Genomic DNA, 10,169 nt, shown 5'->3' on the forward strand with positions numbered 1-10,169 from the left:
ATTGCTCTTGTATAGTTGCAAAGTCTCCCACGCAGGCATGGGCGGTGGCTCTGCCCCTCTGCGGGCCGCTGGGCCTGTTCTGTCGGTGGGTCACAGGTCCACCTACCTTGTAGGCGCGGTTGGCGGCTCTGCCCCTCCGCGGGCCACTGGGCCTGTTCTGTCGGTGGTCGTAGTTCCACCTACCTTGCAGGCGCGGGCAGTGGTTCTCCCCCTCTTCAGGCTGCTGGGCCTGTTCTGCCGGTGGGTCGCAGGTCTGCCTACCTTGCAGGCGCGGGCCGCTGGGCCTGTTCTGTCTGTCGGTGGCTGGTCTGTCTACCTTGCAGGCACGGGTGTTGGCTCTGCCCCTCCCCCAACCAGGGCGATGTGTCTACCACACTGGCGGGCCGCTGGGCTTGTTCTGCTGGTGGTCGCAGTTCTGCCTATCTTGCAGGCAGGGGAGGGGAGGCTCTATCCCTATGCAGGCCACTGGGCCTGTTCTGCCTGTGGGTCGCAGGTCCGCCTACTGTGCAGGCGGTGGGACGGCTCTGCCCCTCCACGGGTTGCTGGGCCTGTTCTGCAGATGGGTCGCAGGTCCGCCTACCTTGCAGGCGAGCGGCGGCTCTGACCCTCCCCCAACCAGGGCGATGTGTCTACCACACTGGCGGGCCGCTGGTCCTGTTCTGCCAGTGGGTCGCAGGTCCACCTACCTTGCAGGCGCGTGGGGTGGCTCTTCATAATTTATTTTCAGTGATTAAAATGTTTAAAAGAAGGAATTTTGGTAATTAAACCACAACATTGTAAATGTCACTACTTAATTTATTTTTTGATGGACACTCTAATGAGAATTCCACCTCAATAACACCAATAAGAAAAAAATCTTGAAAACACTGAAGTCTATACAATTATAGCTAGAGGTGACAGAAATCAACTATGAAATTGGACATAACTTTCTTATCCTTGTATTTGAACACATGACCAGAGTAACTGCATTATGTAGAACCACAAAAATAGAATCCTAAATACAATGTCATACTCCATGTATGTGTAATATGCTAAAATATATTCTGTCATCATGCATATCTAAAAAGGACAAATAAAATAAAATAAAGAAACTATGAAGTTATAGTCTCCCACATGTACTCTGCATCACAAAACTAAAGCATGAATGGTTGCACTGGATACCAGAATTCAAGAGCCTTCTCTGTATCAGGCAGTATTGTTGATTCATTATTTACTTTGTCCTTATCTTTCCAGTATCTTGATTCCTGATTGGAAGACTTCTGGTCTTACAGATGAGTACACTTACTTTGAGGAATGACTGATTGTTCCAAGGTCACCATCTATGCAGACTAAGGCTCTGACAGTCAATTTGTGTGATTTATAATCTACTATATCATGTATTACAATACAAAGTCAGTCCGTATTATTGTTGGGTTTTTTTTGTTTGTTTTGTTTTGTTTTGGTTTGGTTTGTCTTTTTTCCCCTGGTAGGAAGAGGAAGTAAGAGGTATAAATTACAACAGGGGACCAAAAATAATCTGCATGATTCTTGAAGGAAAGTTGGATTTTCATATATTTCCTAGTGGAAATGGCGATGCCATTGATATTCATGTTCAGTGATTATGGTCACTGTTACAATGGTAAATAGGTATGTCCAATCATGACAAAGTGTGAATTATATATGTATAGTTTATTGTATTTTAGTATTACCCTAATAAAATTGTTTTAAATTTGAATGAAAGAAATAAATATGTTTCTAAAAAAAAAGTATCTTTGGAAAGCATAGGAAAAGATGGCTGAATATTATATTTCATTAAGGAATTACAAATTAAACACACCTATAAAAATTTACAAAATTTCAAATCTGACAATATCAAGAGCTGGCAAAGATGGGGAACAAGAAGAACTCTCATATGTTGCTGTTGGGATAACAAAATTCGATAGCCACTCTGGAAGACAGTTTGGGTAGCTTCTTAAAAATGACAATATACAATTAATATGGCCCACTAATTATATTTCTCAGTATTAATTCAATGGAACTGAAAACTTTGTCCACACAAAACCCGTATACAAATGTCTACAGCTTCTTCATTCATGATTGCCAAGAACAGGAAGCAGGTAAGAGAGACTTCAGTAGTTATTTACCTGTTATTAATGTAAACACTGTGATACATCCATACACTGCAGGGTCATTCAAAATTAAAAAAAAATAAAATTTACTATCAAACATGAAAATACATGGAGGCATCATAAAAACATATTGCCAGAAAGACTATATTCTCTGAAATGCCATATTTGTGGTATTCCAAATTTATGACTTTCTGGAAAAGTTAAAACTTAAAAATGTTAAAAACTGCCAAGAAATCAGGGGGAGTAGAAGATGCTAAAGAGGTAAAGAACAAGGACTTCTGGAGTGATGAATCTACTCTGTAAGATGCCATCATGTTGAAAATTGACATTATTCTTTGTCAATGCTTAAAAAATGTAAAATTAGTGTTTTAATAGATAATTAAACTATTTATTGTCATTAATAATTATTTAATATCATCACCATTGGCAAAATATTTTGATTTTGTGCTTACATTGAATGTTTCTCAGTAATATACAAAGAAAAAATAGTGGAAACTCTGAATAAGGGAAGGCATATGGGAACATGGTACTAGGTGCTTCATTTTTCTGTAAATCTATAACTCTCCTTAACATAAAGTCTCTTCATTTAAACAATGAGAGAAGGCTTGGTGATTTTCCTAGCCTCAAACATGCCCTGCCTTAGGACTGGCCCTCAACAGTATAATTTGTACTGAGAATAAATATTTCCAACAACCTTGTTTTCTTTCTTTCTTTCTTTCTTTCTTTCTTTCTTTCTTTCTTTCTTTCTTTCTTTCTTTCTCTTTCTTTCTTTCTTTCTTTCTTTCTTTCTCTCTCTCTATTTCTTTCTCTCTCTCTCTTTCTCTTTCTTTCTTTCTTTCTTTCTTTCTTTCTTTCTTTCTTTCTTTCTTTCTTTCTTTCTGTTTGTATATTTTTCTGTGAAGTGTTGCTGGTCTTTTCCTACAAGAAAGTCAAGAAAATCTACGTTTACAATTTTCATTATCTTTTTAGAGAACAGTGAATATAAACCCTTAGTGAATAAACCAGTACCTTACATTCAAAAGATGCTTATACATCAATAAAAAATGATTATTTATCACTCTGCTCTATAGGTAGTAATTCTTTAAATACTAAGGAAAAAATGTTTTAAACTTATTTTACTACATATGAGAAAATTATCTGAGATATTTTTAAGTACACCTCACTTTCAATATACTACCTATAAAATGAGAATACTTTCTTTTTCTACTCAATAATTCTCTGGTTGAAATAAATAAAGGTACTCCAAGTAAAAAGGTGTGCTGATACACATTAAGTGGCAGATAAATTATGGGAGATATTACTGAGAAACACAGTCCTATTGATCAGATAAATAGTAGGCATTTGGTGATACTGAGAGCTCCATATTTTTTCTTCATTTTTTAAAATAATTTAATCCTTTCCATGTAGATCTTGCAATGCTGGGCTATGGTAGTTACTAACTAACACTAACCTACCAGAAACAGATAACAGGGTCTGTGAGTCATTTCTGTCCAGATCAAGTTCCATTATGCTCACAATAATATTTAGTAGAGTTGGACGTGACCAGGGCCAGTCAGGACCTTCCCTTCATTTCTCAGCCAAGGTTAACAGAAAAGAGCTTCTCATTTTGGTTTCTAGATAGGAAAGAGAAAATCCTGCATGATTGGCATCCACAGTTCCTTCTTTTTTTTTTTTTCACAGTTCTTAAAGTACCTGCTCATGGCTAAGCTGGACTGTACAGTAGTTGAATTAATTATCTTCAAGCACAGATTGGTTCACAGTGACAATGTATATCTGCTAAATATTCAATATGATGGGGGTGAGAGAATGAGAAGATGGACTACAATGGAAAGGGGAAATTGGAAGAAAAACTGGCTCCCTCAGGAAGAAGGTGCTTTAACCTGTCTCCATTCCCAAATGAGAAAAACCATTACTCAAATTTCTTCCTTCCTTTCTCTCTTGTCTACTTTCTTCCTTCCTCATTTCATCGCTTATTTCCTTCTTATCTCTCATTCTCCATCCCTTCCTTGATTTCTTTCTAAGAGAAGATGTCTCAGCTCACTCTTCAGAAACTAGTCATTTGGAAGATAAAGCTCTATGGGAGGCTTATCCATTTATATTGGGTGTCATTACTCTAAGTTGTTTTCAATTGAAAAACCTGAAAAAATATATTGTAAGAGTATACGCACTCACATGAACATTAGTTTGGGGTTTTTAAAAAGTTATTTTCTAATACCAGAAGCCATACATATCTGGGGTCTAGTGAGAGGCCTTACATTGTTTTGCTAGGAAGAGAACAACAATAACAACAACAATAAAACACAACAGCAATAAAAACAAAGTTATTTTCTATCACATTACTGACTTTTCCGTAATAAAAGCAGATTATAATAATTTAAAGTTATTTTTTCTTGAAAAATATTTAAACTTTCAAAGAAATTTTCACTGATTTTCCCCCCAAATATCAAAGGATGATTTTGTTCACTGATAAATTTAAAGAAAAAATGTTTTGCAAAGAAAATTTAAATTCATTCAATGAATGACAACAGACTTTGGGTGTTCGGGTAAAGAAAGCATTTTCTATAGAAATTTTTGTAATTTTAAAGGAGAAAGGTAACTGGATCATCAGAGGACAGCTTTGCCCCAAATATTTGCATCCATACATTGATGTTAGGATTGTCAAAGGTTGGGAAAAAAGGAAATTTTTCTTGAAGAAGACTCAAAGCCCTGGATTCCTACTTCTTTGTACCCATGAGTCTTTCAGGCATGGAGTGACTATTCTGTAAGAGGTGCCAGAGTTAATGAATATTTCAGCATTATTCAAAGTGTAGCCATTTATCTGAGAAGACTTTCTGTCATTACTGAATTTATTCATGAGAAATAGTCATTTTTTCCTTCTTGGTCATAGATGTGTCAAAGACAGTTTAACAAGTTGAACTTGACAGTTCCTTCTACCACAGCGTGGTTTATTAGTTTCCCTTGAAATGCAGCATTTTATTGAATTTATTAAAAATATGTGTGTAAACTATTGCCTTCTACTTTGTCCTCAGTAGAAAGAGAACTGATGATCTATTTGCTTAACTTTGTTGCTTACAAAACATCTCTAGGGTTCAATTTGGGTTTTCAGCTAAATTCAGCATGACTATTTATGAAAGTGTTCCTCTTATTTCCCTATTTCTTAACACTGTAATAGTATCTTATATTCTCCTACTTTACAAACCCCTAAATATCTTAGTGTAATAATTATCCCAATACACACATGAAAACTGTCGATTCCACTTTTCATGGAACTTAGCTTTTAATTCAGAAGTATTTCATAATCTTCATCCTGCTCTGATGGGGCTCTGTCACCTCCCTTGACTGATCCTCATATGTTTTATTTACTTCAAAGGTTTTTACATTTATTGTAGGAGCATTATGTCAAGAGTATGAATAACATTAAATTCCATTAGAAATACATTTGATGATATTGGAGAGTTAGAGTGTTAAAATATTTTATCCCAGCATTTCATACTTCCATGTAGAGACTCTGATAGAAATTATAGCTACTTTAAGTGTTGTATGGATCAAAAATTTAAGATGTGGGCTAAAAACCTTGAGTAAAATACCCAAATTGGAGTCATTGCTGTGTTATTTAATGAAATTTTACCAAGTGACGACAAAACCCTGAATACACACACACACACACACACACACACACACATATACATGTTTAAAGAAAGGAGTCTTGGAGGTGTCAGTCTTCTCCTGGGGAACACAAAAAATGTCTAAAGAAAATATTGTTATTTGATGACTAATATTTGTCAAAGCAATATAATGTTAGGGTAGGCACTTCTCCTCTAAAGCATGAAGTCTTGAGTGTATTACATTAATTCTCCCAAGCCAGGGTTATCACAAGCCTAACAACTAAGAAAAACCCAGTATCAGAGGAATTCTCAGCCCAGTTCTACAAGAAGTTGAAAAAAGAATGAACATCAATTCTTCTAAAATTATTTTATGAAGTAAAAATTAGCAAAACCTTCTAACCTCATTCTGTGAAACTAATATCAACCTGACCAAAAACCAGATAAAGACACATCAAGGAAAGAACATTTCAAATCAGTATTCCTGAGGAACAGAGATATAATAATTCTCAATAAAATTATGGCAAGCAGCATACAAAATCATATTAACATGATCAGTGGGGTTTGTCCCAGGGATAAAGGGTTGGCTCAACACATGGAAATCAATAAACATATTTTTTAAGTAAATAGATGTAAAGACAAGAATCAGAAAATTATCTCAATAAATGCAGAAAAAGCATTTGACTAAATACATGGTCAAAACACTAGAAAACTATGTATAGTAGAAGTATATCTTAACACTATCAAATATAAAAGCTGTCTATGGTAAACACGAGGTAAACTTTTTCTTTTTTTTTTTTTTTTTTTTTTTTTGCATAGGGAGACTTTACATAAAACAGAAAACCAGGAGGGAGAGAGTGAACAAAGGATTACCAACAGGAATGTGGACTTCTAGCAAAACAAAAACAAAGGAACAAATAGGGCAGGGGGGACAGGTGTTGGAAGGACTGAAGGGGACAGCCAGAGAGAGAGGAAAAGGCATAGTATTTTTTTTCTTCTTCCCATTGCTTTAAAAAAACCAACACAAGGAAACACACACGCATACACAACTGTTTGTTCCAGAGTAGAAACATAGATAGGGCAGAATCGAACATTCTGTTCTTCTCTCTTCCAAAGGCAAAAAAAAAAAAAAAAAGAAAAAAGAAAAAAGAAAGAAAAGAAAAGAAAAAAAAAGAAAGAAAGAAAAATCAGGCTGGAGGCTGCTCCCCACAGAGTCCCCTTCCACAGAGATGTGTAGATGTACCTTCGTACAAACCCAAGCCCCAGCCCTTGGGTTTGTGCAACACAGGACAGCATCACTGGGAACAGAGGCAGCGCGATAGGGGGAGGGGGTCATGCGCTTCCCCTCCCCATGAGCAGGGGTCCAGCTTGTCTAAGCCCAGGGGGCCCTCTCTGAGTTGTTGGCACCCACGGGGATATCCCTGGGGACAGTGCCCTCTCCAAGACCTGGGCACCATCCCAGAGGGGGTCGCCAGAGCTGCACGCTCTCCAAGTCCGGGGGGCCCATCCCCACCCCATGAGCCCGCCCCTCAAGGGGGGATCTGTGCATGCGCCTGGTGCTGGGGCTTAACATGCAGGATCCTGGTGCTGGGGCAGCAGCTGGCAGCCCTTGTTGACGTTGGCTGAGGACTTTCTGTTTGAGCTGCCAGCGCCAGCTCCGTGTTCTGGCTCTTGGACGTCTTCACTTTCTCCTCCAGGCCCGCAAGATGCGCTCCAGCTTGCAGTTGCGGCACTTGGAGGCTGTGATGCAGTTGAGCAGCCGCTTGAGCTCCACCTTGATGCAATCCTGCGCGTCCATGTGGATGGGCGACAGCCCTGGCTCTCCCTAAAGTTTGGCAAGTCGGACACTGTCTGTGGCTCTTCCTTGAGTCAGAACAGGCTGGGTGGCTAAGGCGACCATCGCAATGCCCCCAGCATCCCCAGTGCCACCGGAGTAGCTGCTCAGGTTCCCATAGACCGCTGCCTCAGTCGCAGCCACGGAAGGTGCTGCGCAGATTCCATGCCAGGGGGGTCCTTCTGTGGCCAGCAGCCGCTGTACCCACGCCTAGCTGGTTCTGCTTGTGCAAATCCTCCAGGGCCTTGACAAAGCCTTGATGAACTCCTGCTCCTCCCTGGCTGCCACATTAGGGTAGAGGAACTGCGTGCTCATCACAGTGGTGGTGACCAGCCCATTGGACTGTATAATGAGGCGCTCCAGCTCAGGAGAGGGGAGCTTGAGCAGCTCCCAGTCGGGCGAGGAAAGCAGGCCATGGGGAGAGGGGTGCCTGGCTGGGGGCCCATATGTGTGCAGGGGGGCCATTGGTGCCTCCACTACCCTGCTTGCTCTGGCTCAGCCTCAGCGCACACTTTTTCATCTTGGTGCCAACTGCCACAGTCCGGCAGCCAGGGGAACAAGCGGTCTGGGGACACTAAGTTGCTGCTGCTGCCACTGGCGCCACCTCTAGGCCGCTCAGCGACCCATTGTCATAGAACAAGTGTTTCCATGCTCCACCTCCGGTGCTGCTGCGCTGTTGGGGGTGAGGGGGAGTGGACCGCGGCCTCCCAGGGAGCTGTGCCCCACTTCCCTGTCACTGGGCCCTGTGCCCACCTAGGGCGCCTCCACTGCACCTGGCCCTCTGATAGTGGCGGCTCTATTATTAGTATTATTATTTTTTTAAAATATATTGTAGTTGTCAATGGAGTTTTGATTTTATTTATTTATTTATTTATTTATTTATTTATGATGCTGAGGATTGAACCCAAGGCCTCAAACATGCCAGGAAAGTGTTCTACCACTGAGCCACTCCAGCCCCAGAAACATTATTCTTAAGGGAGAAAGTTTTAAAGCATTCCCTCTAAAATTCAAAAAAAGTAAAAGGATGCCCTATTTTTTGCCACTTCTATTCAACATCCTCCTTGAAACTCTATCCAAAACAATTAAAAGAAAGAATTAAAGATAAATGAGTAGAAAAAAGGAACTCAAACTATCACTATTTGCTAATGATATGCTTCTATATTTAGAATATCCAAAAAAAAATTTCACCTGAAAAACTTTCTTGACTAATAAATAAATTCAGCAAAATAGCACAATATAAAATAAACACCCATAAACCAAATGCATTTCTATACTTAAGCAATGAATCCACTGTAAAAAAAAAAATAAGAAAGCCACTTCATTAACAATGGCCTCAAAAAAGGAAAAGAAAGAATAATATAAAATACTTGGGAATCAATTTAAAAAAAATACCTCTACAATGAAAACTACAGAACACTACAGATAGAAATTGAAGATCTTAGAAGATGTAAAGATGTTCCATGCTCTTGGATAGGCAGAATGATCTTGGTCAAAATGGCAAGTCTAACAAAATAGTTATACAGATTCAATGCAATTCCTTTTAAACTCCCAAGACATTCCTCATAAAACTAGAAAAATCAATCATGAAATTCATTTGAAAAATAGAAGAGCCACAATAGTTAAAGCAATTCTCAACAAAATGAGTGAATCAGTAAGCATCACAATACTAGACCTTAAACTATACTACAGAAAAATAGTTTTTTAAAAAAGTACCCAAAGACATGTAGACCAATCCATACTAGTTAAAGGTGCCAACAACATAAATTGGAGAAAAGACAACCTGTTCAATAATTGGTGCTGGGAAAACTGTAAATCCACATGTAAAAAGATGAAATTAAACCTCTGTCTCTCACTGTGCTAGAAAATCAACTCAAAGTAGATCAAAGACTTAGACAAGAGAACAGAGACCCTGTGCCTAACAGAAAAAAAAAAAAGAAGGTCCACATTCTCATCATATTAGCATAGGACCTGATTCTTTTAGGAGAAGACTCCTAAAACACAAACAGTATAATTAGGAATCAATAAATGGGATAGATTCAAACTAAGAAGCTTATTCTCCACAAAGAAAACAATCTATAACATGAAGAGAGAGCCTACAGAATGGGAAAATAAATATTTACCACACACACATCAAATAGAGCAGTAATCTCCAAGATATATAAAGAACACAACAAACTTTAATGCCAAAAAAAGAGACATAACCCATCAATAAATGGACTAGGGAACTGAACAAGCACTTCACAGAAGAAGAAATAAAATTGATCAACAAACAAAAAAGACCATCATCTTTAGCAATTAGATAAATGCAAATCAAAGCTATTTCAATATTTAATTTCACTGCAGTTATAATGGCAATTATCAAGAAAACAAGCAATAATAGTGTTCATGCGGATGTGAGAGAAAAGATACACTCATACATTGCTGGTGGCCATGTCAATGTAGAGTAGGTCAACTCACAGTAACTAAACTATGGAACCAACCTAGGTACCTTCAACAGATTAATAAATAAATAAGATGTGATATCTTTGCCACCCTGTAGTTCTTTTTAGTGGTTTTCGAATAAGAGGTTCTGCCTTTCTTTTTAAAATAATCTCTTCCAGAAATCCATGTCATTACATTTCCCTG

General features: G+C 38.7%; 1 pseudogene; it reads right to left on the minus strand.

Moving 5' to 3' along the window:
- Window positions 1-7,239: 7,239 nt before the first annotated feature.
- Window positions 7,240-8,009, minus strand: LOC144249364 (transcription factor JunD-like; annotated as a pseudogene).
- Between the last annotated feature and the right edge of the window lie 2,160 nt (window positions 8,010-10,169).

This window comes from Urocitellus parryii, chromosome 11, assembly GCF_045843805.1.
Source record: "Urocitellus parryii isolate mUroPar1 chromosome 11, mUroPar1.hap1, whole genome shotgun sequence".
Lineage (NCBI taxonomy): Eukaryota > Metazoa > Chordata > Mammalia > Rodentia > Sciuridae > Urocitellus > Urocitellus parryii.